This window comes from Neodiprion pinetum, chromosome 1, assembly GCF_021155775.2.
Source record: "Neodiprion pinetum isolate iyNeoPine1 chromosome 1, iyNeoPine1.2, whole genome shotgun sequence".
In the NCBI taxonomy this organism is placed as follows: Eukaryota; Metazoa; Arthropoda; class Insecta; order Hymenoptera; family Diprionidae; genus Neodiprion; species Neodiprion pinetum.
The window spans coordinates 27,433,760-27,445,931 of record NC_060232.1 but is presented as its reverse complement, the minus strand read 5'-3'; the positions used below and the strand labels follow the sequence as shown (position 1 = coordinate 27,445,931).

At 42.0% G+C, this 12,172-nt stretch overlaps 1 long non-coding RNA gene across 1 annotated transcript; it reads right to left on the bottom strand.

Moving 5' to 3' along the window:
* Positions 1–8,000: 8,000 nt before the first annotated feature.
* LOC124212137 (uncharacterized) lies at positions 8,001–9,574 on the bottom strand. Its single transcript, XR_006881582.1, has 3 exons — positions 9,096–9,574; positions 8,770–9,007; positions 8,001–8,593 (listed from the first exon to the last, which is right to left on the bottom strand). It is a non-coding gene; the product is annotated as an uncharacterized lncRNA (long non-coding RNA).
* Between the last annotated feature and the right edge of the window lie 2,598 nt (positions 9,575–12,172).

Here is a 12,172-nt window from a genome sequence, read left to right as displayed (position 1 = left end):
TTCAGTCGCTGTAGCTATTAGCACGCTGCTGCTGTCGCCTACGCCATTGACAAATATTGATCCTTGGACTCCCTCCATTAATCTCATCTGTCACCAGTTTGAAGGATAATTTTTATTCGCCTTTTTTCTTGAGTCATTGCATGTTATACTCTCACATATATTACAATCGCAACTAAAAATGTGCTGCTTGTCGTCATGGGATCCATTTATGTGTGATTTGTCTGGCAATCAGTCAATTTCGTAAATATTCAAGATGTAAAAATCGTACAAACACTTTAATTAAACAACTCATCAGCTAGAAGCCTATGAATAGAGAATTACCATTTTCAAATTATTACCTCGAATAATGAGGCGTACATATGGGGATACCAGTTATTGATTCATCCACCTTGTAGCAGGTGCACCAGCGGTTCCTGAAGTGGATACCTCCTGAGAAGTCCCTGAATCCTTCCACGTGAGAAATGACTTTTCAAACCTCCCAAGTCACCATTATTATTTTCCAAAATGGGTTATTCGTGAAAATGCTCGTACACTATCACCAACTGGCTGCTCTCTCAGTGCCGCCTGCAAACTGCGGCGTTTATCATTGTATCCTAAAACGGCTTCAGCCTCCGTAATTTGTGCTCATATGCCAGAAGTAGGTACACACATCATCCGTCCGACTTGTAATACCATGCAATTGGTTTACAAAGCCATTGAGCTGCAGGACGAGGTTTCGGACCAGTCCAACCGGCCGGACGCCGGGCGGTGGAGAGTTCCGGACTTTGCTTGGCTGTACGGTGTAACGCGTCGAGCGTGAGAGAGGCGTGGGCGACTCGTAGGTAAGGTATGCCGTTTAATTACACCACCGTCGGGCAGTCGTGTTCGACCCAGAACGACGTGCGTCGTGATAGTATTTAAGAATCTCTCGTCGGCGGCGGATCAACCAAGGTGTTCGGTTCTGCGTCTATATCCCACTCTCAAAATTTCTCTCCATCACACGTCGTCGCGACGGCGAGCGCCACACTGCCTGGTTGGTCGGTTCAACAACCCTGTAATAATCAGCGATCTGTCGCAACAATGGCCGTCGATAAGAATTACAATGAAACAGACGCGGCGAGATGCTGGCCCCGAGCTAGCAAACAACGAGTAACAACGAGAAATAATGAAGAACGATCTATGCGCGCGATGTATACCTCCGCCTTATGATCGATGCTGCGGAGGGCTGCTTGAACAAGTACGCACACCTTTATACACGTATGCGAGTCGACGTAAATGCACAATACCTCATACTGACGTTTGTATCTCGTGACAAACGGAATGGTTATTGAGCTAAGTTGTACACTCGTGCACGCCGAATGGCGCACTAGCTTTCGTGATTCAAACTCCCAATCGCGAACTATGGACGATTAGTTGTAAGGATACGTGAGGTAGATAATTTGGACTGATAACTAAACTAATAAATAAATAAACACTAAATATAGGAATCAGGTTTCAGGCTTTCAAAATATGCAGAAAGAAATCATGACTATAGAGCAGGTACGCGAGTATTCAAAACGTACAGCATGAAAAGAGTGGGTTAAACTGTATTCGATATTTTATTAAAAGAGACGGACTGTTCTACGGCGCTATTTGGGAGCATCCTTGACCGAGGTGCCGATAATTTATTTTTTCGAAGTCGCATGCTCAAATAATCAGTAATTTTGATGATCTTGGCTGATCAAGTCACGCGATCCCAACTGCAAGCTTTCACGGAGGAATGCGAATGTATTTGCAATCCGGTCGACGCTCACGGCCGCAGACACCGTTAATCAGATGCGAGCACCTTTATCTCCTCAGCGGAAAAAATTGGGACTCATAAGGACGTCACAAAATTCCTGTGTATTTTTCAGGGGATCAGAGCATGGTTGTGCGCTGTGCCGTTCGAAACTGAGTGTACACAAGATTAAGCGCTTACAGCTAACTTAGATACTTGGCACTGACTACAAAAATCAATGACAGCGAACCATCGTAACCCCGGAAATGCTAGGTTGATATAATTCTGGAATTGATAATAGCATCTTGATAGAAATACAAGATTATTTGTAATACATGTACTTGACACAGAATTATGAACTGGTCCCATAATAAGTACATATAAAGTCGACACGGAGAAAATTTAATGAATTTACCAACTATGAAAATCGAATATAGCGATAAGAATGCTTTCATAACTTAAATGAATATCGTGTCCCTCAATAAGCCAAGATAATGTTTTGATAACTTTTTTTGCCCGATCAAACGACTTGTTTTCAATCAAAAAGACATTTCTCTTGCTTGATTTGTTCACCATGTTCGGTAGATTCACATACCGCTGTCTCTGTAGAAAAATAAGGATTGTCAAGATATTAAGAAAAATTCATCGTCTTTTCTACGAGCGATGGACTAAGCGTTACAGGCGATAAACAAAAGATTTACGTCGTAATTTCTCTGCCGTTGGCCCTGCACTCTTTTTGGCATCTTTTCTGCGTTCGGGAAGGTTTATATGTCTGTGAAGGGCTAGAAAAAAATAAAAAAAATAAAAAACTGTACAGAAGAACAAACAAATCTATAAATAAGTAGTTATGTAGGACTAGATATAAATATAATGTACGCACAAATACACACACTTGAAATTCTAACAAGAAAACTTGAGCTTTAAATTGCCATTAAAATGAAATTTTTGTAATGAAGATATAAAAACCGTATACACACAAGCATATAGATATGCTCAGGTATAGAGAACTGTCAATAACATCAAGAACAAAATTGATTACAATGTGTATGTAGAAAGTAACGATGATCTTTCAAATAAATCTAAATCTAACTCTAACGCCTTTGCATTTTTGGTAAAAATTTACGTGATTTTGTAGTGCTAGCGATTTTGTAAAGGCCTGCCTAGAGGCGCAACATACCTTGCATGATACTATACATAATGCTTGATGTCGTCTTCTATTTTTCATGTAAATTACATTGAATAAAATAAAAAATCTATTTTCACCGTATATCATTTATATTCCCTCTTCCATTCCGAATTTGCATTTACATTCTCCGTTTCTCCTAATCGGTAGATCCGCTAGGAAGTAGGTATTATTGGTACATTTCTTATGATTCAATGATGCTCATGTTTCATCGCAAGAAAATGCTTCTTAATTAACTGAAGACTGCCGAAGATGGAGCCAAGCAGAGACTCAATTCAACTATCTTAACTGAAGCCAAAGTTTGATGTACCTACCAAGTTGAATAAGTTAGTAATGAATTGTAGATGAATATTCATGACGTAACCGCTTTGAGCAGATCTTCCATAAAACGCAGCTTTGAAGAATTTCCTGTAGGTTAATAAAGTTGTACGCGATTTTCAATTATACCACGTCTCTCACGCAGTAATTTGTCGAATTCAACCGAATTAAACCAAATTAATTCGATCTTAACTGAACTAAGATCTGATAAAAGTTTTGTAAATGATCAACAATATCATTATTCTGATCCCTTGAGGTTTAATTCGGATTCTTCTTTACCGATTGCACTCAATTAGATAGGTTTCTAGCCGTCACATTGACCGATCAGGACACTTATTATCACTCCACCATTACAATATTCAGTTCAGTTTATTAAAAATCACAAGCAGTCCTCGCAAACTTCATGGTAACAATTCGTTGATTTTTCTCCCGTTCTGATTAACTGCTGGATGAGCATCCGACGCTGAGCTCATATTCATGAAAAAGGTGTCGCGAAGCGCTGGATGCGATTGTTGACTGTTGGGCTTCGGTCAATCACATTTGTCATGTCGCGTGTGCCAGTTACGGCCTACTGATCCACTGGATGCCGGTGTCTTACGTAAGTATCAATTAAAGTATAATGTAAACTACATAGAAGGTACAAAAACGGCACCAGCCCAGGATTTCTTGCCAATAAATTGCTTCGCCTACGTCACTCCGTAGGTACAGGAGCGCCGTCCTGCTGCGGTAGAAGCCTCCTAATTAGTGAGATCAGCTGGTAGACGTAAATATTGGAGTTTACGTTGAAGCGGTACATGCCACGCCATGCCACGTTAGTCTTCGCAGCCGTATCGCAGCAGTAGCAGCAGCAATAGCAGCAGCGGCAGCTGTGCATCAATTCCGAGATTTCGTATCGAGGTTGTAAATTCGAACCAGATTTTAATCGACGGACTTGAAAGTCGCCTACTTGCAGGGCACACCGGTCTCGCGTTCTTGCCAAAGATTGCTCCGGATGCTGGAGAATGCAGCTTGCCACGGAAGGGTTTGCCGCTAGGTGAAATTCGATTCTTCCACGATATACTTGTTCGTGTGTCAATACCGTTGCGGACTTGAAATGATTTATAAACTGCACCTGTATGCGTCTATGCAAATCGTGCCGTACCTGCCGTTCTATCTTTGTACGATTAGACGATATATTTTGCCGAGTACTTGCATTTTACTCAGTTCAACAACTTCATGCGGGTATTTTATTCGCCAAAAATTTACGAATTTCACGTCGCTTTAAATTTAATCAAGTTAAAACTGTATTCTATACATCCGTTAACGAGGCACCGAGTTCAATGAATAACTTAAATTCAACGAGGTAAATTGTGAATAGCTATTCCATGCGACCACTATAATCGCGTATAACAACGTCAACTGATCTCTCGACGTTTCACGGTCATGTACCTGCTTAAGTAAACGTATCAAATGAGGCTTTTTGCCCGTTTTAATTCTCGAGATTTCGACAAATTCCGATCCTACTGTCGTTGCCAGGTTTTTACCTCAGTTTGCGAGGCGATGACGATACTGCTTTTTCAAGATGTGACACTTCATCAGGAAGCTGTGCAACAATAGAATGAACGGTCGTTGTACGTGAGTGGCTGGATCTTTCGATAAAGGGCATTGGGCTCGTAAAGTATCTGAAAAAGAAAAACAGTCTATTGTTAACAACTCTTTGCGGCGTACGTCTGTCACGCGACACACGGTGTCCAGTGACTCTGGTTTCGACGTTGATTCCGGCGACCAGCGTTCCGCTTTGCATCGGATTGGTATTTGGTATAAGCGGAGTGCACTTCAGTCTGATCATATTGGGTCAGAACGATCCTAAACAATTTGCAAGTGTCACGCAACGCGTTGTCCTACTTGGAGAGAAAGAGACACTTTAGCTGCTTTACAGCTTTTTCACCATCGAGATTCGTTTCGCCCAAGATTCAACGTTGGGTCGTAAATTAGCTCTTGCTCTCTCGTTCTCTATCTACTGTTGTTGTTATTGTTGTTGTTGTTGTGTAGTAATGAGCTTAAACGGAAAACAAACGCTCTCTCATCCTACTGCAAATATATCTATACACCGCACGACGCACTTAGACGTTTAAGCCAGGCATACATTCTCTACTTGTTTATGCATGAGAAAACTTTTGCGGGTGCAACTGTACAGCCCATAAAGCAACACCGGAGACCCCGTAGAAGATAGTTAGCTATAAAGAGATACTACTATAGGACACTGTAAAAATGCTAACCACAGCAAATGATACTGTTTATATTTATTTTATCCTTCGCTATAACTTCTCTCCTTTTTTTATACTGTAACCCAATGGATAGAAAACATAAGGAACCATTACGGTATTACAAAATGTATTGTACAGTATATGGTTAATGGGTTGTATAGAAGGTTATCCTGCTGATAAATTTTGTAAAATCAAAACTCCGTGACACTCAAGTTTGTATTGTGAACCTGACCTATTTTGACATTGCCACGGTCTCCAAGAGCTGGTTTGAATTCATAACGATTTGCGGTTGAAAAAAATTCTTTCAGGTGTGTTGTGGCGGAACTGAAAGCTATGTCATATATATAACCATTTGGCTCGGGCGATGCTCCCGTTTTCCGTAATTTCAATCACCCGCATTCTGCCAACCCCCGACGAGAAAGTAGGCTTACTGCAGTACGCGATATGGGCGCGCGCACGATCACCGTATTTAAGAACAGTTAGGCGAAACCAATTATATCGTTAATATTTCATTGCTGATTGAATAACAGTTCAGAAGGCTCGAGGGAGAAAAGTCTTTGGTCTTTTAATTTCACGGTGCTCCGGCTAAATCTCCGATCAAGATTTTACATTGGACAAAAATATAGGCGTACTCGGAACCGATTGAGACAGTTGTCAAAGATTTGTCAAACATCGCCTTTGACGTCAAACAGCCAAAGAAATTAGAACAAGATCATTATTTTCCTGGCAAAGAAAGAATCCTTGGCAAGTGCGATCTCTCGAGCCTCTACCGATGACTCTTAAGCACTTGTCATCGAGGATTTGGCTCTTAAATCCTCGCCAACAAGTTCGAATTACGCGTGTCACTCGCCTCCAGGCTGAACGAGAAGGAGGATGACCCTACCCTCGTACATCGGGTCTCAGACCCCGGATGGTCCACAGCTGGTTGGATTACCAAAACGTTGGGTCGATGGCTGCAGCAGTCTACAAGAGATCGCGGTGCAGCCCACGCACGGTACCTCGCCAGTGTTTGTGTAGTGCAGTATAAATATTTACCTCGACATACCGGTGGCGCAGCGTTAGATGGCTTTATGGATGTGTTGAAAGTTTTGGCCTTAGTGAAAATCGTACGGTGACGGTATAGGGTTTAGTTCTTTTTTCCCCAATGATCCGCAACTAATTCCTTTATCGGACCATCTTTGCGTGCATGAAGACATAACGTGTATTCCTTCTTTCCCAAATTTCCCAAAACTTTCAGTTAGTCGCAGCTCGTTCACATGCAGGTGAAACCGCAGGTCGTTAATATTCATAGATTGCACGATCGTCTCTCCAGCGCCTGGCATCGTTACGAGATTTATACTCATTTAAGTACATTTCAGCATCCAACTTCTGACCGTTAGGGCTTAAACGCCTCTCCGTAGTCCAGGCGTTGACTCTGACTTAATCAGCGTACGACGTAAGTGGAATTTTAGTCCAAGAATCTCCCTCTTTCTTTCTATCACCAGATCGATGCTGCTGGTGTTCGGAAGTGTCGTAACAAAAAGTATCCACGTAAAACTCTGAAAACTCCGCGCAGCCGACCACGGCAGTTTCTTAAATCGATTATGTCGAGTGAAATATTTTCGCAAGGTTGTGCTATGAAATGGCCTATTTGCAGTTCTTGAACAAATAGCATTAACGCAACAATTACTATCTGGCTTCACGATGCATGTGGCGGATCCCGCATGCTGAGTGTCCAGTTCCATCAGTCGTCACAGGCGTAATGCTGAGACAGCTGTGACTCGATCCATGCCTGCTGCTGGAAGAATTGTTAGGATTTTAGCTACCATTTCGTTTCCTCGAAGAAAAGGGGATCCAGCTTTGTTCATCGTTCCCTCGTTCTTTTGAACTCCCCGTCACTTCACGCAATATTTTCACAGCTGCGAAGGAAGCTCCAATACCTTCTCGGCTGCTTCTACGTATCGTTAAGAAATCTAATTGTTGCTCCATTCTACATCGTATTACGACCCAGCTGTACTACGGACCTAAAAGCAAGGCTGAGAGCAGTCTTTTCGAGAAAGAAAATTCTCGAGTTGGAACCGAAGGAGATATTTGTTTGAAAATACAGTTCTGGTAGGAAACTGGTTTTAATATTCTTGAAATCAATTAATTTGATTACTTATGCTGTTCACGGTGATATTTAAGGTGAACGGTATGTTCATTGGACAATAATTCAAATTACAATGAAGATACGGCTATAAAATTTTTACTTACGTGCCCTGTCCTGCATGCAATATCAAGGCACATTTACGGGAGAAGTTAATTTTCAGCTATAACGGAATTAAAATATATTTGCTTTCGTGATTCAGTTTAATAACACGACAGGCACGAGAAAGTTTAAATAGTTTGATTCACGGTTCGGGATTCTAAATTTTTGACGCTTTTCTTTATCTGAAGATTCTATTACATATATTATGCCATATTCTACCCCCGTTGGTTCGTAATACAATTGCATAGATTACATTTTTTCAATATCGCAATGTAGAGTAAACAGAAATAATTCCTTAGACAATTGCTTGCAAATTTTATTTTTTTACATACTCCTCTTTCCATCCGTTTTCTAAATCCTGCTCCCAAATAAAATCGACTTTTCTACCATTGCATGATATTGTTATACAACCACCATAGCTTCCGGATTCTGTCATAATTGGACTGTTAAATTATTATACGATTGTTATTTCGAATTGTATAGCGGTATTGATGTTGTCGTTTAATGCATTTCTGGGTATGTGGACGACGACGCCTCCACGTCTAGACAGCTAAAGCGATCCTGCGACTGGGAAGGTTGTGGAAATAATCCTCTGCGTGGCGTCACGGTGCTGCTCTCGTATCACGAGTTGGCCCCTTCTATTATTTTGCGGTTGAAGGGGATTGAATTATCTCTTTTTACGGACATTGCGAAAGTTAGTCTAGAGAAGATCGTTGAAGCTGAGTAGTCTTATATACTTTGCAGAGGAAGAAAATCATGGAGATCTTGTGCGTGTAGTTCACTTTGTCTGCGACATTGCAATCAAAATCATACAAATTTTGAAGTCAAGCAGATGTGGTACTCTTTCAAAATTTCCATAGACGTCTAGTCTACCGTTTTTGAACCTGCAAAAATCGTAGGAAGAAAAACGATTTTAAAATGAATTACGCGTTGCTCTTTTGATGTAAAATTCTTATATGAGAGAGATTTATTTTATATATTTTGTGCAGCATCCACAAATCGATAAAACGACCGCGTGTAGTGAGTCGTAAGGGGAACACACGGATAAACGTACACTTACCGATAATTAGTGAGCGTAAAGAATGAATAGTCCTCTATTGCACTTTTCCTAAAATGTCAGAGTCCACGAGGGTGGTCATCAACTATAGCCATTTAAGGATCATAACTGAACTTTTTCAAAGCATCATCCGCCGCGAAGATACTTGTCGAGTATCCGCCTTCTCTTTCATTGCAAGAATGACCTCAGACTAGTTTCAACGACTCTCTTCGACGTTCCTGGTACACTCAAGCCCGTCGCTCTGAAGAAAACAAATAAAAAGGAACAGACATTAGACCTGAATTTATATAAACTGCAACTGGCTTGCCAATGAAAAATATCGTCTTTACCGCTGGTACAGCAGCTTGGTGGGTGTAAGACGGCCAACCTGTCCTCTCCGGCTATTTTTATTTCCAGTATCGTGCTGTAGAGCGCGTATGTATTCCAGAGTTCGAATTCAGTGTGTAGGAAATATGGCTGCTGCCCCATGAATGAGTCTGCAGCAGGCAGACCTGCCAGTGTCAGATCAATGACCTGTTTGACCAGTAAGACGGGCGGCCGGCTGGGGCCAGAGGCACCTATACAACCATCCTTGGCGATGGCGTTAGCGATATCCTGGGCGTCGCTGGGCCGTCGTCTTCGTAGTTGTCGTGGCGTTCAGACGTTGCCGAGAAATTAATCTGGACGCGAGGAGAGTTTCGAATAAGAGATCAAAGCTCATGGAAGCCATGTGACGGCATGATTTAAGAAAAAGGAAAACCGCTTCAACGAGCTCGGACAAAAAAGTTGGACATCTCCCTTCGTTAGATAGGGATTTCCGGCTCAGTTTTTATCGACATTGCAGCCATTAACCGAACAGGCCTGAGATGACTATAAAATTAATTAATGTATATCGTTATCAAGGCCTGATGCCCAGCCAAGATAGATATAGAAATGCTCTCTTTCCGTCTTTCTTTCGAGTACCGAGAGTTCCTGAGGCTACACAGAGATATGTTATAATAAATATTATGTAACTTCTCCACAGGGATCTTAATTATTATTCTCTTCACTACGCGTACCGGCCACTCACGTATGGCTTATTGTTCGGAATAAGTTCTGCGCGATGATCTCATGTTATACTGTTCAGCTATTTCGGTACACGTTGAGCGTTACACCCGTGCACAATACGGTTGGACTAATTCGTCGATTTGTTAATTATTTATTGCAAGTAATGGTACGGCATGTACCATTTCGCAATTTCGCAATATATCCGGGCGTCGGTTAACGCGATATTTGCACGGTGCGTAATTTACGATCGTTATTGTAGGAGACTTCGGTACCGAGCGTTTATTGCCCACTAATATTCGTGCCGTAGTTGGCATTCGGAGCGACTCTTGCACAAACAGCTCGTCGTGCAACGATTCTCTCCGCTTCATTATCCAGTCTTACCGCATAGACCCTTGTTGCCGATTATTCATTCAGGAAGTACGTACCTACTAATGGGGACTTCCTCTTGAGCTCTAGTCGGCTATGGATATAACCGTACAAGACATTTTGGACGTCATCGTTCGATCTGACGCAACTCGACACGTGCACGAAACCCGGCTACGTAATCTAATCGAAATTTGACCCGAGACCTAAAGGAATATTCTCGCATGTGCAAGGATTACGCCACTAATTGTAAGTTAGGAACGCTAATCCTTACACAAGGAACGTATGCAAGAAATAATTTCTTACTTGTGACCTTTGCCCGAGATCGATTTCAGGTTCACACATCCACTCTTAAGCCGATCTCGGCCAGACAGTTCAATAAATATGATGCATCTCATGTGACCTGCCATTTGTTAAATTCTCAGTAAACAGGCGGTGCCTGCTTGTGATTGCCGGGTTTCTTGACTCCAGTAATTAAGAGTTTTCTAATGTCACGTATAATGTTAACCAGGTTGGAGACACTTGATAACGTTTGGACGCATGCGTCTATTGTGTCGATCTGACAGATGTCACAGTGTAGCAATAGTAAAATCGTATGGAAAAAAATGTATGTCAAATTCAGCGAGTCGTATTGAAATCTGTAACAGTATACGTATGGACACGGCGTGTAAACGGATCACCGAATGTGCCAACTGGAAATGTCTTGCTCGATAAAATGAGATGAAAAATTGACGTAGGTATGGTTACTTGCGTAGCGCCAATTAAGGCGCATACGTGGCATTCCTGTCGCTTGCAAGTGTGTCGCCCGGTTATATAAGGTTGTGTTGCGATATAATGCACCGCTCTGGGCATAAGTTGCAGCAGAAGCCAGAAAGTCAGAGAGGTAAGCTCGGGACGGTAAAAGGTGGATCCAGGACGATTTCTACTGAAAGCCTGTGCCTACTGCACGTAACCATCTTCACGTTCTCGTCGTTGCTGTTTGAATTCTGATTCAAAATCGTACATGTGTAATCTGTAATATCGATCGGCTTGGATATCCTTGATAATTAATCTTAGGAAACATGGATGCCTCACCTTCTGTCATGACCCTTTCCATTGCCATTACCCGAAGTTCTCTTGTTTACCATACTACTTAATTCCTAAAGTCGATTTCCGGGACGACAAGCTTTTTGCCTGAAACCGTTTATGGCCGAGAAGTGGTGTGAAGCGATCCTAGGCTTGTTTGAATAGTGGGATCAGCCGACTCTGGAACTCTTTTGTTCACTCGGGCACCCTTTTCAGAGGTTGGTTGTAAGCCTATTATCACCTCGGGGTCTGCTTCCTGTCTGGTTAGGTAGTTCCAGACCGTGAAACGTTCGAGACCGTAATAGAAGCGCTAATAGAAGTTCTAAGTGGAGAATTTACCGGTGATCGAAGATTCTCCCTTCACTGCCAATTAACACCTTTAATTAATCATCTATGCACGGCTTATCGATTTACGTAAAATGATTTTCCTCGCGGTCTGCTCATCGATAAATTATTCGACTTCGCTCCTCACTCGATCAACCACCCAATTACGAGTTGCGGTTCACTTTTACTTACTGCTAAGTTGTCTCATTTGTACGGTTCCACGAATCGATCGCAATGCTCTTCTTACCTTGAAGGAATTACCTTGACGGTCGGTGTGAACCGGCAACCAAATCATCTTCTTTCTCAGAACCGATTCCCTCAGCTGTGCGCACGGGCCACTTGTATTCATATCACACGCACCCGATCGGTTGCATACGAAATCAACTTATGTAAGACTTTGGTATGTGCCCGTTAGCTCAGTTGTACATTCGGATGACAAAACGTTGACGGTTTGAAATACCTCGACCAAAACAGCCTTACAGATCGATCTCCTTTTTTTGATCTCACAAATAAATCAGCCAATATTGATGTAAATTTTTCATACAGAGGTAAATATTCCAATATTCCTACCTGATGCAGCCTGCCGGCCGATATAGGCGAATAATATCTAGGGAACCTCAACCCATCG